At 44.0% G+C, this 13,203-nt stretch overlaps 1 long non-coding RNA gene across 1 annotated transcript; it reads left to right on the forward strand.

Annotated features, from left to right (window-relative positions):
• Positions 1-576: 576 nt before the first annotated feature.
• On the forward strand, positions 577-12,243 carry LOC143610896 (uncharacterized). The gene is made up of 2 exons (XR_013149669.1): positions 577-683; positions 12,145-12,243. It is a non-coding gene; the product is annotated as an uncharacterized LOC143610896 (long non-coding RNA).
• The last annotated feature ends 960 nt before the right edge of the window (positions 12,244-13,203 follow it).

Below are 13,203 nucleotides of genomic sequence, written 5' to 3' on the forward strand. Positions count from 1 at the left end.
TGACTCTTTCTTAGGTCATAAAATATTGTATGGCAGTCTCCTAGACCGAATTTATGATCTGATTCAGTGGTTCGACCCATACTCAGTTTTTCCTCCTACTCGTGTACTACCCCATTTGGAAATACTGGCAAAAATTCGTACGGGACACGGAGTGACGTGAGGGCATAATTATTGATCCGATTCTTTATTAGGGTCATAAAATATTGTATGAAAGTCTATTAGACCGAATTTATGATCCGATTCAGTGGTTCGACACATCCTCTGTTTTTCCCCCGGCTCGTGTACTACCCACTTTGGCAATACTGCCAAAATTTCGAACGGGCCACGGGGTGGCGTGTGGGCATAATTATTGATCCGATTCTTTCTTAGAGTCATAAAATATTGTATGGCAGTCTCATAGACCGAATTTATTATCCGATTCAGTGGTTCGACACATCCTCTGTTTTTCCCCTGACTCGTGTACTACCCCCTTTGGCAATACTGCCAAAATTTTGAACGGGCCACGGAGTGGCTTGAGGGCATAATTATTAATCCGATTCTTTCTTAGGGCATAAAATATTGTATGGCAGTCTCTTAGACCGAATTTATGATCCGATTCTGTGGTTCAACCCATCCTCAGTTTTTCCTCCGGCTCGTGTACTACCCTTTTGGCAATAATGCCAAAATTTCGAACGGGCCACGGGGTGGCGCAAGGTCATAATTATTGATCCGATTCTTTCTTAGTGTTTTAAAATATTGTATGGTAGTTTACTAGAACGAATTTATGATCCGATTCAGTAGTTCGACCCATCCTCTGTTTTTCGCCCGGCTCGTGTACTACCCCATTTGGCAATACTGCCAAAATTTCGAACCGGCCAAGGAGTGGCGTGAGGGCATAATTATTGATCCGATTCTTTTTTAAGGTCATAAAATATTGTATGGCAGTCTCCTAGACCGAATTTACGATCCGATTCAGTGGTTCGACCCATACTCAGTTTTTCCTCCGGCTCGTGTACTACCCACTTTGTCAATACTTCCAAAATTTCGAATGGACCACGGGGTGGCGTGATGGCATAATTATTGATCCGATTCTTTATTAGGGTCATAAAATATTGTATGAAAGTCTCCTAGACCGAATTTTTGATCCGATTCAATGGTTCGACATGTCCTTAGTTTTCCTCCGGATCGTGTACTACCCTTTGGCAATACTGCCAAAATTTCGAACGGGCCACGGGGTGGCGTGAGGGAATAAATTTTGATCCGTTTCTTTCTTAGGGTCTTAAAATATGTATGGCAGTATCCTAAACCGAATTTATGTTCCGATTCAGTGGTTCGACACATCCTCTGTTTTCCCCCCGGCTCGTGTACTACCCACTTTATCAACACTGCCAAAATTTCGAACGGGTCACAGGGTGGAGTTAAGGCATAATTATTGATCTGTTTCTTTCTTAGGGTCATAATAAATTGTAAAGCAGTCTCCTAGATCGAATTTATGATCTGATTCAGTGGTTCGACACATCCTATGTTTTCCCCCCGGCTCGTGTACTTTGGAAATACAGGCAAAATTTCGTACGGGCCACGGGGTGACGTGAGGGCATAATTATTGATCCGATTCTTTCTTTGGGTCTTAAAATACTGTATGGCAGTTTACTGGACCGAATTTATGATCCGATTCAGTGGTTCGACCCATTCTCAGTTTTTCCTCCGGCTCGTGTACTACCCCCTTTGGCAATACGCCAAAATTTCGAACGGGCCACGGGGTGGCGTGGTGGCATAATTATTGATCCGAATCTCTATTAGGGTCATAAAATACTGTATGAAAGTCTCCTAGACCGAATTTTTGATCCGATTCAATGGTTCGACATGTCCTTAGTTTTTCCTCCGGCTCGTGTACTACCCTTTGACAATACTGCCAAAATTTCGTACGGGCCACGGGGTGGCGTGAGGGAATAAATTTTGATCCGTTTCTTTCTTAGGGTCTTAAAATATGTATGGCAGTATCCTAAACCGAATTTATGTTCCGATTCAGTGGTTCGACACATCCTCTGTTTTCCCCCCGGCTCGTGTACTACCCACTTTGTCAACACTGCCAAAATTTCGAACGGGTTACGGGGTGGAGTTAAGGCACAATTATTGATCTGTTTCTTTCTTAGGGTCATAATAAATTGTAAGGCAGTCTCCTAGATCGAATTTATGATCTGATTCAGTGGTTCGACAAATCCTATGTTTTCCCCCCGGCTCGTGTACTTTGGAAATACTGGTAAAATTTCGTACGGGCCACGGGGTGACGTGAGGGCATAATTATTGATCCGATTCTTTATTAGGGTCATAAAATATTGTATAAAAGTCTCTTAGATACGATTCAGTGGTTCGACACATCCTCTGTTTTCCCCCGGCTCGTGTACTACCCCCTTTGGCAATACTGCCAAAATTTCGAACGGGCCACGGGGTGGCGTGAGGGCATAATTATTGATACGTTTCTTTCCTAGGGTCTTAAAATATTGTATGGCAGTTTACTAGACCGAATTTATGATCTGATTCAGTGGTTCGACCCATCCTCTGTTTTTCCCCCGGCTCGTGTACTACCCCCTTTGGCAATACTGCCAAAATTTCGAACCGGCCAAGGAGTGGCGTGAGGGCATAATTATTGATCCAATTCTTTCTTAGGGTCATAAAATACTGTATGGCAGTCTCCTCGACCGAATTTACGATCCGATTCAGTGGTTCGACCAATACTCAGTTTTTCCTCCGGCTCGTGTACTACCCACTTTGTCAATACTACAAAAATTTCGAACGGGCCACGGGGTGGCCTTAGGGCATAATTATTGATCCGATTCCTTCTTAGGTTCTTAAAATACTGTATGGCAGTTTACTAGACCGAATTTATGATCCGATTCAGTGGTTCGACCCATCCTCAGTTTTTTTTCCTCCGGCTCGTGTACTACCCACTTTGTCAACACTGCCAAAATTTCGAACGGGCCACGGGGTGGCCTTAGGGCATAATTATTAATCCGATTCTTTATTAGGGTCATAAAATATCGTATGATAGTCTCATAGACCGAATTTATGATCCGATTCAGTGGTTCGACACATCCTCTGTTTTTCCCCCGGCTCGTGTACTACCCACTTTGGCAATACTGCCAAATTTTGAACGGGCGACGGGGTAGTGTGTGGGCATAATTATTGATCCGATTCTTTCTTAGGGTCATAAAATATTTTACGGCAGTCTCCTAGACCGAATTTATGATCCGATTCAGTGGTTCGACACATCCTCTGTTTTTCCCCCGACTCGTGTACTACCCCCTTTGGAAATACTGCCAAAATTTTGAACGGGCCATGGGGTGGCGTGAGGGCATAATTATTAATCCGATTCTTTAATAGGGTCATAAAATATTGTATGGCAGTCTCTTAGACCGAATTTATGATCCGATTCAGTGGTTCAACCCATCCTTAGTTTTTCCTCCGGCTCGTGTACTACCCCTTTGGCAATAATGCCAAAATTTTGAAAAGGGCCACGGGGTGGCGCGAGGTCATAATTATTGATCCGATTCTTTCTTAGGGTCTTAAAATATTGTATGGCAGTTTACTACACCGAATTTATGATCCGATTCAGTGGTTCGACAGATCCTCTGTTTTTCCCCCGACTCGTGTACTACCCCCTTTGGCAATACTGCCAAAATTTTGAACGAGCCATGGGGTGGCGTGAGGGCATAATTATTAATCCGATTCTTTATTAGGGTCATAAAATATTGTATGGCAGTCTCTTAGACCGAATTTATGATCCGATTCAGTGGTTCAACCCATCCTTAGTTTTTCCTCCGGCTCGTGCACTACCCATTTGGCAATAATGCCAAAATTTCGAAAAGGGCCACGGGGTGGCGCGAGGTCATAATTATTGATCCGATTCTTTCTTAGGGTCTTAAAATATTGTATGGCAGTTTACTCGACCGAATTTATGATCTGATTCAGTGGTTCGACCCATCCTCTGTTTTTCCCCCGGCTCGTGTACTACCCCCTTTGGCAATACTGCCAAAATTTCGAACGGGCCAAGGAGGGGCGTGAGGGCATAATTATTGATCCGATTATTTCTTAGGGTTATAAAATACTGTATGGCAGTCTCCTAGACCGAATTTATGATCCGATTCAGTGGTTCGACCCATACTCAGTTTTTCCTCCGGCTCGTGTACTACCCACTTTGTCAATACTGCCAAAATTTCGAACGGGCCACGGGGTGGCCTTAGGGCATAATTATTGATCCGATTCTTTCTTGGGTTCTTAAAATACTGTATGGCAGTTTACTAGACCGAATTTATGATCCGATTCAGTGGTTCGACCCATCCTCGGTTTTTTTCCTCCGGCTCGTGTACTACCCACTTTGTCAACATTGCCAAAATTTCGAACGGGCCACGGGGTGGCGTGATGGCATAATTATTGATCTGATTCTTTCTTAGGGTCATAAAATATTGTATGGCTGTCTCATAGACCGAATTTATGATCTGATTCAGTGGTTCGACCCATACTCAGTTTTTCCTCCTACTCGTGTACTACCCCCTTTGGAAATACTGGCAAAATTTTGTACGGGACACGGGGTGACGTGAGGGCATAATTATTAATCCAATTCTTTATTAGGTTCCTAAAATATAGTATGAAAGTCTATTAGACCGAGTTTATGATCCGATTCAGTGGTTCGACACATCCTCTGTTTTTCCCCCGGCTCGTGTACTACCCACTTTGGCAATACTGCCAGAATTTCGAACGGGCCACGGGGTGTCGTGTGGGCATAATTATTGATCCGATTCTTCTTAGGGTCATAAAATATTTTATGGCACTCTCCTAGACCGAATTTATGATCCGATTCAGTGGTTCGACATATCCTCTGTTTTTTCCCCGACTCGTGTACTACCCCCTTTGGTAATACTGCCAAAATTTTGAACGGGCCACGGGGTGGCGTGAGGGCATAATTATTAATCCGATTCTTTATTAGGGTCATAAAATATTGTATGACAGTCTCTTAGACCGAATTTATGATCCGATTCAGTGGTTCAACCCATCCTTTGTTTTTCCTCGGGCTCGTGTACTACCCCTTTGGCAATAATGCCAAAATTTCGAACGGGCCACGGTGTGGCGCGAGGTCATAATTATTGATCCGATTCTTTCTTAGGGTCTTAAAATATTGTATGGCAGTTTACTAGACCGAATTTATGATCCGATTCAGTGGTTCGACCCATCCTCTGTTTTTCCCCCGGCTCGTGTACTACCCCCTTTGGCAATACTGACAAAATTTCGAACGGGCCAAGGAGTGGCGTGAGGGCATAATTATTGATCCGATTCTTTCTTTGGGTCAAAAAATATTGTATGGCAGTCTCCTAGACCGAATTTATGATCCGATTCAGTGGTTCGACCCATACTCAGTTTTTCCTCCGGCTCGTGTACTACCCACTTTGTCAATACTGCCAAAATTTCGAACGGACCATGGGGTGGCGTTAGGGCATAATTATTGATCCGATTCTTTCTTAGGGTCAAAATATTGTATGGTAGTCTCCTAGTCCGAATTTATGATCCAATTCTGTAGGTTCGACCCCTTCTCAGTTTTTCCTCCGGCTCGTGTACTAGCCCTTTGGCAATACTGCCAAAATTTCGAACGTGCCACGGGGTGGCGTGAGAGCATAATTATTGATCCGTTTCTTTCTTTGGGTCATAAAATATTGTATGGCAGTCTCTTAATCCGAATTTATGATCCGATTCAGTGGTTCAACACACCCTCAGTTTTTCCTCCGGCTCGTGTACTACCCATTTGGCAATACTGCCAAAATTTCGAACGTGCCACGGGGTGGCCTGAGGGTATAATTATTGATCCGTTTCTTTCTTAAGGTCATAAAATATTGTATGGCAGTCTCCTAGACCGAATTTATGATCCGATTCAGTGGTTCGTCACATCCTCTGTTTTCCCCGGGCTCGTGTACTATCCCCTTTGGCAATACTGTCAAAATTTTGAACGGACCACGGGGTGGCGTGAGGGCATAAATAATGATCCGATTCTTTTTTAAGGTCATAAAATATTGTATGGCAGTCTCCTAGACCGAATTTATGATCTGATTCAGTGGTTCGACCCATACTCAGTTTTTCCTCCTACTCGTTTACTACCCCCTTTGGCAATACTGCCAAAAATTCGTACGGGACACGGTGTGACGTGAGGGCATAATTATTAATCCGATTCTTTATTAGGGTCATAAAATATCGTATGAAAGTCTATTAGACCGAATTTATGATCCGATTCAGTGGTTCGACACATCCTCTGTTTTTCCCCCGGCTCGTGTACTACCCACTTTGGCAATACTGCCAAAATTTCGAACGGGCCACGGGGTGGTGTGTGGGCATAATTATTGATCCGATTCTTTCTTAGGGTCATAAAATATTTTATGGCAGTCTCTTAGACCGAATTTATGATCCGATTCAGTGGTTCGACACATCCTCTGTTTTTCCCCCGACTCGTGTACTACCCCATTTGGCAATACTGCCAAAATTTTGAACGGGCCATGGGGTTGCGTGAGGGCATAATTATTAATCCGATTCTTTATTAGGGTCATAAAATATTGTATGGCAGTCTCTTAGACCGAATTTATGATCCGATTCAGTGGTTCAACCCATCCTTAGTTTTTCCTCCGGCTCGTGTACTACCCCTTGGGCAATAATGCCAAAATTTCGAACGGGCCACGGGCTGGCGCGAGGTCATAATTATTGATCCGATTCTTTCTTAGGGTCTTAAAATATTGTATGGCAGTTTGCTAGACCGAATTTATGATCCGATTCAGTGGTTCGACCCATTCTCTGTTTTTCCCCCGGCTCGTGTACTACCCCCTTTGGCAATACTGCCAAAATTTCGAACGGGCCAAGGAGTGGCGTGAGGGCATAATTATTGATCCAATTCTTTCTTAGGGTCATAAAATATTGTATGGCAGTCTGCTAGACCTAATTTATGATCCGATTCAATGGTTCGACGCATACTCAGTTTTTCCTCCGGCTCATGTACTACCCACTTTGTCAATACTGCCAAAATTTCGAACAGGCCATGGGGTGGCGTTAGGGCATAATTATTGATCCGATTCTTTCTTAGGGTCAAAATATTGTATGGTAGTCTCCTAGTCCGAATTTATGATCCGATTCTGTAGGTTCGACCCATCCTCAGTTTTTCCTCCGGCTCGTGTACTAGCCCTTTGGCAATACTGCCAAAATTACGAACGTGCCACGGGGTGGCGTGCGGGCATAATTATTGATCCGTTTCTTTCTTTGGGTCATAAAATATTGTATGGCTGTCTCTTAATCCGAATTTATTATCCGATTCAGTGGCTCAACACATCCTCAGTTTTTCCTCCGGCTCGTGTACCACCCTTTTGGAAATACTGCCAAAACTTCGAACGTGCCACGGGGTGGCCTGAGGGCATAATTATTGATCCGTTTCTTTCTTAGGGTCATAAAATATTGTATGGCAGTCTCCTAGACCGAATTTATAATCCGATTCAGTGGTTCGTCACATCCTCTGTTTTCCCCGGGCTCGTGTACTATCCCCTTTGGCAATACTGCCAAAATTTTAAACGGACCACGGGGTGGCGTGAGGGCATAAATAATGATCCGTTTCTTTCTTAGGGTCATAAAATATTGTATGGCAGTTTTCTAGACAGAATTTGTGATCCGATTCAGTGGTTCGACACATCCTCTGTTTCCCCCTCGGCTCGTTTACTACCCCCTTTGGCAATACTGCCAAAAATTCGTACGGGCCACGGGGTGGCGTGAGGGCATAATTATTGATCCGATTCTTTCTTAGGGTCATAAAATATTGTACGGAAGTCTCTTAGACCGAATTTATGATCTGATTCAGTGGTTCGACACATTCTCTGTTATTCCCCCGGCTCGTGTATTACCCCCTTTGGCAATACTACCAAAATTTTGAACGTGCCACGGGGTGGCGTGAGGGCATAATTATTGATCCGATTCTTTCTTATGGTCATAAAATAGTGTATGGAAGTCTCCTAGACCGAATTTAGGATCCGATTAAGTGGTTCGACCCATCCTCAGTTTTTCCTCCGGCTCGTGTACTCCCGACTTTGGCAATACTGTCAAAATTTCGAACGGGCCACGGGGTGGCGTATGGGCATAATTATTGATCCGATTCTCTCTTAGGGTCATAAAATATTGTATGGCAGTCCCCTAGACCGAATTTATGATCCAATTCAGTGGTTCGACACATCCTCTATTTTTCCCCCGGCTCGTGTACTTCCCCCTTTGGCAATACTGCCAAAATTTCGAACGGGCCACGTGGTGGCGTGAGGGCATAATTATTGATTTGATTCTTTCTTAGGGTCATAAAATATTGTATGGTAGTTTACTAGACCGAATTCATGGTCTGATTCACTGGCTCGACCCATACGCAGTTTTCCTCCGGCTCGGCAATACTACTAAAATTTCGAACGGGCCACAGGGTTACGTGAGGGCATAATTATTGATCCGATTCTTTATTAGGGTCATAAAATATAGTATGAAAGTCTCTTGGACCGAATTTATGATCCGATTCAGTGGTTCGACCCATCCTCTATTTTCCCACGGCTCGTGTACTACCCCTTTTGGCAATACTGCCAAAATTTCGAACGGGCCACGGGGTGGCGTGAGGGCATAAATAATGATCCGAATTTATGATCCGATTCAGTGGTTCGACCCATCCTCAGTTTTTTTTCCTCCGGCTCGTGTACTACCCACTTTGTCAACACTGCCAAAATTTCGAACGGGCCACGGGGTGGCCTTAGGGCATAATTATTAATCCGATTCTTTATTAGGGTCATAAAATATCGTATGATAGTCTAATAGACCGAATTTATGATCCGATTCAGTGGTTCGAGACATCCTCTGTTTTTCCCCCGGCTCGTGTACTACCCACTTTGGCAATACTGCCAAATTTCGAACGGGCGACGGGGTAGTGTGTGGGCATAATTATTGATCCGATTCTTTCTTAGGGTCATAAAATATTTTACGGCAGTCTCCTAGACCGAATTTATGATCCGATTCAGTGGTTCGACACATCCTCTGTTTTTCCCCCGACTCGTGTACTACCCCCTTTGGAAATACTGCCAAAATTTTGAACGGGCCATGGGGTGGCGTGAGGGCATAATTATTAATCCGATTCTTTAATAGGGTCATAAAATATTGTATGGCAGTCTCTTAGACCGAATTTATGATCCGATTCAGTGGTTCAACCAATCCTTAGTTTTTCCTCCGGCTCGTGTACTACCCCTTTGGCAATAATGCCAAAATTTTGAAAAGGGCCACGGGGTGGCGCGAGGTCATAATTATTGATCCGATTCTTTCTTAGGGTCTTAAAATATTGTATGGCAGTTTACTAGACCGAATTTATGATCCGATTCAGTGGTTCGACAGATCCTCTGTTTTTCCCCCGACTCGTGTACTACCCCCTTTGGCAATACTGCCAAAATTTTGAACGAGCCATGGGGTGGCGTGAGGGCATAATTATTAATCCGATTCTTTCTTAGGGTAATAAAATATTGTATGGCAGTCTCTTAGACCGAATTTATGATCCGATTCAGTGGTTCGACCCATCTTCTGTTTTCCCCCCGGCTCGTTTACTACCCCCTTTGGCAATACTGCCAAAATGTCGTACGGGCCACAGGGTGGCGTGAGGGCATAATTATTGATCCGATTCTTTCTTAGGGTCATAAAATATTGTATGGCAGTCTCCTAGACTGAATTTATGATCCGATTCAGTGGTTCGACACATCCTCTGTTTTTCCCTCGGCTCGTGTACTACACACTTTGGCAATACTGCCAACATTTCGAACGGACCATGGGGTGGCGTCAGGGCATAAATATTGATCCGATTTTTTCTTAGGGTCAGAAAATATTGTATGGCGGTTTCCTAGACTTAATTTATGATCCGATTCTGTAGGTTCGACCCTTACTCAGTTTTTCTTCCGGCTCGTGTCCTACCCTCTTTGGCAATAATGCCAAAATTTCGAACGGGCCATGGGGGGCGCGAGGTCATAATTATTGATCCGATTCTTTCTTCAGGTCTTAAAATATTGTATGGCAGTTTACTAGACCGAATTTATGATCTGATTCAGTGGTTCGACCCATCCCCTGTTTTTCCCCCGGCTCGTGTACTACCCCCTTTGGCAATACTGCCAAAATTTCGAACGGGCCAAGGAGTGGCGTGAGGGCATAATTATTGATCCGATTCTTTATTAGGGTCATAAAATATTGTATGGCAGTCTCCTAGACCGAATTTATGATCCGATTCAGTGGTTCGACACATCATCTGTCTTTCCTCCGGCTCGTGTACTACCATTTGGCAGTACTACCAAAATTTCGAACGGGCCACGGGGTGGCGTTAGGGCATAATTATTGATCCGATTCTTTTTTAGGGTCAAAACATTGTATGGTAGTCTCCTAGTCCGAATTTATGATCCGATTCTGTAGGTTCGACCCATCCTCAGTTTTTCCTCCCGCTCGTGTACTAGCCCTTTTGGGAATACTGCCAAAATTTCGAACGTGCCACGGGGTGGCGTGAGGGCATAATTATTGATCCGTTTCTTTCATTGGGTCATAAAATATTGTATGGCAGTCTCTTAATCCGAATTTATGATCCGATTCAGTGGTTCAACACATCCTCAGTTTTTCCTCCGGCTCGTGTACCACCCTTTTCGAAATACTGCCAAAATTTCGAACGTGCCACGGGGTGGCCTGAGGGCATAATTATTGATCCGTTTCTTTCTTAGAGTCATAAAATATTGTATGGCAGTCTCCTAGACCGAATTTATGATCCGATTCAGTGGTTCGTCACATCCTCTGTTTTCCCCGGGCTCGTGTACTACCCCCTTTGGCACTACTGCCAAAATTTTGAATGGACCACGGGGTGGCGTGAGGGGATAAATAATGATCCGTTTCTTTCTTAGGGTCATAAAATATTGTATGGCAGTTTTCTAGACCGAATTTGTGATCCGATTCAGTGGTTCGACACATCCTCTGTTTTCCCCCCGGCTCGTTTACTACCCTCTTTGACAATACTGCCAAAAATTCGTACGGGCCACGGGGTGGCGTGAGCGCATAATTATTGATCCATTTCTTTCTTAGGGTTATAAAATATTGTATGGCTTTTCCTAGACTGAATTTATAATCCGATTCTGTAGGTTCGACCCATACTCAGTTTTTCTTCCGGCTCGTGTAGTACCCCCTTTGGCAATACAAACAAAATTTCGTACGGGCCACGGGGTGGCGAGAGGGCATAATTATTGACCTGATTCTTTATTAGGGTCATAAAATATTGTATGGCAGTCTCCTAGACCGAATTTATGATCCGATTTAGTGGTTCGACACATCCTCTGTTTTCCCCCCGGCTCGTGTAATACCCCCTTTGGCAATACTGCCAAAATTTCGAACGGGCCACGGGGTGGCGTGAGGGCATAAATAATGATCCGTTTCTTTCTTAGGGTAATAAAATATTGTATGGCAGTCTCTTAGACCGAATTTATGATCCGATTCAGTGGTTCGACCCATCTTCTGTTTTCCCCCCGGCTCGTTTACTACCCCCTTTGGCAATACTGCCAAAATTTCGTACGGGCCACAGGGTGGCGTGAGGGCATAATTTTTGATCCGATTCTTTCTTAGGGTCATAAAATATTGTATGGCAGTCTCCTAGACTGAATTTATGATCCGATTCAGTGGTTCGACACATCCTCTGTTTTTCCTTCGGCTCGTGTACTACACACTTTGACAATACTGCCAACATTTCGAACGGACCATGGGGTGGCGTGAGGGCATAAATATTGATCCGATTCTTTCTTAGGGTCAGAAAATATTGTATGGCGGTTTCCTAGACTTAATTTATGATCCGATTCTGTAGGTTCGACCCTTACTCAGTTTTTCTTCCGGCTCGTGTCCTACCCTCTTTGGCAATAATGCCAAAATTTCGAACTGGCCATGGGGGGCGCGAGGTCATAATTATTGATCCGATTCTTTCTTAGGGTCTTAAAATATTGTATAGCAGTTTACTAGACCGAATTTATGATCTGATTCAGTGGTTCGACCCATCCTCTGTTTTTCCCCCAGCTCGTGTACTACCCCCTTTGGCAATACTGCCAAAATTTCGAACGGGCCAAGGAGTGGCGTGAGGGCATAATTATTGATCCGAATCTTTCTTAGGGTCATAAAATATTGTATGGCAGTCTCCTAGACCAAATTTATGATCCGATTCAGTGGTTCGACACATCATCTGTCTTTCCTCCGGCTCGTGTACTACCCATTGGCAGTACTACCAAAATTTCGAACGGGCCACGGGGTGGCGTTAGGGCATAATTATTGATCCGATTCTTTCTTAGGGTCAAAATATTGTATGGTAGTCTCCTAGTCCGAATTTATGATCCGATTCTGTAGGTTCGACCCATCCTCAGTTTTTCCTCCGGCTCGTGTACTAGCCCTTTTGACAATACTGCCAAAATTTCGAACGTGCCACGGGGTGGCGTGAGGGCATAATTATTGATCTGTTTCTTTATTTGGGTCATAAAATATTGTATGGCAGTCTCTTAATCTGAATTTATGATCCGATTCAGTGGTCAACACATCCTCAGTTTTTCCTCCGGCTCGTGTACCACCCTTTTGGAAATACTGCCAAAATTTCGAACGTGCCACGGGGTGGCCTGAGGGCATAATTATTGATCCGTTTCTTTCTTAGGGTCATAAAATATTGTATAGCAGTCTCCTAGACCGAATTTATGATCCGATTCAGTGGTTCGTCACATCCTCTGTTTTCCCCGGGCTCGTGTACTACCCCCTTTGGCACTACTGCCAAAATTTTGAATGGACCACGGGGTGGCGTGAGGGGATAAATAATGATCCGTTTCTTTCTTAGGGTCATAAAATATTGTATGGCAGTTTTCTAGACCGAATTTTGATCCGATTCAGTGGTTCGATACATCCTCTGTTTTCCCACCGGCTCGTTTACTACCCTCTTTGACAATACTGCCAAAAATTCGTACGGGCCACGGGGTGGCGTGAGGGCATAATTATTGATCCGTTTCTTTCTTAGGGTCATAAAATACTGTATGGCAGTCTCTTAGACCGAATTTATGATCTGATTCAGTGGTTAGACACATCCTCTGTTTTCCCCAGGCTCGTGTACTACCCACTTTGGCAATACTGCCAAAATTTCGAACGGACCACGGG

Source organism: Bidens hawaiensis, unplaced genomic scaffold (genome assembly GCF_021521415.1).
Source record: "Bidens hawaiensis isolate Kalapana, Puna unplaced genomic scaffold, B.hawaiensis_p1.1 tig00028598_1, whole genome shotgun sequence".
NCBI classification, from domain to species: Eukaryota; Viridiplantae; Streptophyta; class Magnoliopsida; order Asterales; family Asteraceae; genus Bidens; species Bidens hawaiensis.